This window comes from Propithecus coquereli, unplaced genomic scaffold (assembly GCF_000956105.1).
Source record: "Propithecus coquereli isolate 6110/MARCELLA unplaced genomic scaffold, Pcoq_1.0 Scaffold98, whole genome shotgun sequence".
NCBI lineage: Eukaryota > Metazoa > Chordata > Mammalia > Primates > Indriidae > Propithecus > Propithecus coquereli.
This window is the reverse complement of record NW_012156173.1, coordinates 3,289,086-3,291,898: the sequence shown is the minus strand read 5'-3', so window position 1 is coordinate 3,291,898 and position 2,813 is coordinate 3,289,086. Positions and strand designations below refer to the sequence as shown.

Genomic DNA, 2,813 nt, shown 5'->3' with positions numbered 1-2,813 from the left:
AGTAAGTGATAGGTAGGTCACTCATACAGGTCAGCAAATAATTAGAAAGAAAGTGCCTACATAGAATAGAACTCCATCCTTCCCTTCTCTTTATAATAAAATAAAATTACTTAAGTATAGTATTACCTGCCCAAATATCCTCAGTGGCCTCAAGGCTAAAAGATTTTGATATGAAATATTAATAATAAGGATGATTGTAGTGCTGTTTATTCCTACTAAGCCTCAAGACCAGTTGCTTGCAAAAATTCTTTAATTACTTATATAATCCTTACAAAGTAAGTGATAGGTAGGTCACTCATACAGGTCAGCAAATAATTAGAAAGAAAGTGCCTACATAGAATAGAACTCCATCCTTCCCTTCTCTTTATACAACCTAGAATTACTCTGCTTTGTAGGAAAAAATTCAATGGCTCACCCGTTTCCTAATGCTCCAAAATAAGCTAAAATTATCTGGTTCCATTTAGAGAGCTAATTATAAAGAACAAATATCAAAACTTAAAAATCCTATGTCATTATACGTTCTTAATGATCTGAAGGGAAAGACTACATACAATCATTTTAACATAATTATGTATAGGACTTTATTATAGAAATATCATACTACATAAAACAAAGGAAGAATTACTCAAACTGTAAATGGACTGTGAATAATATATATTTATTCTCCAAAAGGAAAACATAGTGGCTATTAACATTTTACCTAGATTTGTATTGTTTTATTACACCAAGAAAATCACTACATGCATTATATATGCTGCAGTGAGTAGGACAAAATAAACTGAGACCCAACTCACAAATTAAATACAAATTTCTTAATGTAATAGGTTAAATCATATTATTAACAATATAGTAAGGACATGTTATTATTGTCATGATATTTACAATACTTTTACACATCCATTTAAACTTGAGGCCCGGATTTTGAAATGAAAGCAATGAAAATGTGTAGGCCTAAAAAATCTGCCAGGCATTTGGTCCAACCACAAACAACTAAATGGTGCTAAATTCCTGTATGAAATGGTCTGCCCACTATAATTCATCATTTCTATGGGCTCCAAATAACCAGAAAGAGAATGCCAAATTAATGTTTAGGTTTCTAATTTGATAAGATTTTCAAAATCTGGCAACAGTTCATTGGAAAGAAAAAGAAATATTGTGTGTGTATGTGTGTGTGTGTGTGTTTGGCAAACACAGTTTACAGTTATTCAGTGTCTGGCACAATTTTAGATGTGAATACATTTATCAAAAGAGATTAGATTGAAAAAATAAGATTAATTTAAAATAATGAATGCTAAGGGATTAGCTTTTCAAGTATTTCTAGAGATTTTTCTACTATTCTTTAAAATGGTCTTCAAAGTCAGTCCTTTTTATTAATATTATGATCAATAATACTGTAGCTGGTATAACATATAATTTCCATAACGATAAGTTCTCAGAGAAGCTCAATATTTCAAAGCACAGTTCTATCTGATGTATAACATCTTACTAATTTCTCCAAAATTAAAATTTCTTTCTTAGTGGAATTTTGGGCTTTATTTTAACTATACCTGGAATTCTGAGGTTCTGAAACATCTGATTCTGTGCACGTTTTCTTTACCTGTAAGACAAGAGTACTAGTTATTTTCTTAGGAAAATACAACTTCCTCACTCAGGTTCACAAACTTGTTAAACCTAAAGTGGATACAGCTCTGTTCACCAAGATCTCTATAAAATACTCCCCATGTTTTACAGTGGCAGCATGCAGCACTAAATAGCATATTTCATTATTATCCCATGAACAGCTGCCAAATGCACTTCCCTGGACTCCATTAGTATGTAAAATGTTCAGCTAAAATAGCTGGGGACTAGCCTAACTAGGAACAAAGAAACCAAAGAACTAGGTTTCCCACTTAGGAATTAGAAAGCCACACTGTTCTCAATCCACTAAGAAACATTTTTCCAATTGATACTGCTTGTCTCCTATTAAAGTACACAATAATAAACACCAGGTTCTGGGGGAAAGCACAGTGTTAGCTAAAATGTTTATAGATTGATTTTCATTTTCTCAATTGAGTAGCTATATGTTTACTATATGTCTCAGCATATTAATTAAGTTTAGGCATTGTTTCTTACACATATTTGCAGTATATTTTGCAAACTATATTTCAACTCTGTGGTTTTTAACCCATAAAAGGTAAAGCATGAGAATCATTTTTACTTCCAGGGCATGCTATTCATTTCTGAACAGAAGTATGTGGCACATCCTCTAAGAGAAGGTAAAGCACAAATCCATAGCTTTTCACAACTTCAAGCACAGATACCTATGCCTGATTATTTATGATCTTAAGGGTACATTATATGCAGAGTAGACTCAACTTCAAAAATCCCTCAGTTAATACGGAAAATATACAATATACATTTATAAATGCATTGTCATATATTCTGGGTGTTCATATTTCTATAACCCACCTGTGGAACCTACAGAATCCAAGGAGTTTTAAATTCTAATACGTGGCTTGGAAGCAAGGAAAAGTCTACTGAATATATACCATGGAGCACCCTTGCATAATGCGAATTGCAGTATGAATGATACGACTTAAAAGCAAGTTTTGAATTTTGAAGATACAGCATTGTCTTTCCAGCTCACAAAGTAATTTTTTCCTCCTCTTTCCCAGAAGAATACTTAAAAAACAAACATACATAACCCCTTACGCTTTCAAAAATCTCTGTCTTTTGCTTTCAGTTCCAAGCCTAGACATTTTTATCATCTGGGAAATCAATTATTTTCTTGATTAACTCTATAGCCTCTTTTGCATCCTGTGTATACATTTATA

The 2,813-nt window shown here is 32.2% G+C and overlaps 1 protein-coding gene across 1 annotated transcript in view; it reads right to left on the bottom strand.

Annotated features, from left to right (window-relative positions):
• The window catches only part of EYA4 (EYA transcriptional coactivator and phosphatase 4), a 151,374-nt gene extending 149,795 nt beyond the window's left edge, over positions 1-1,579 (bottom strand). Inside the window, exon 1 of the mRNA XM_012665194.1 lies at positions 1,548-1,579. The gene's annotated coding sequence lies outside the window, so the exon portion shown is untranslated. The remainder of the gene's footprint in view (positions 1-1,547) is intronic.
• Positions 1,580-2,813: the final 1,234 nt, after the last annotated feature.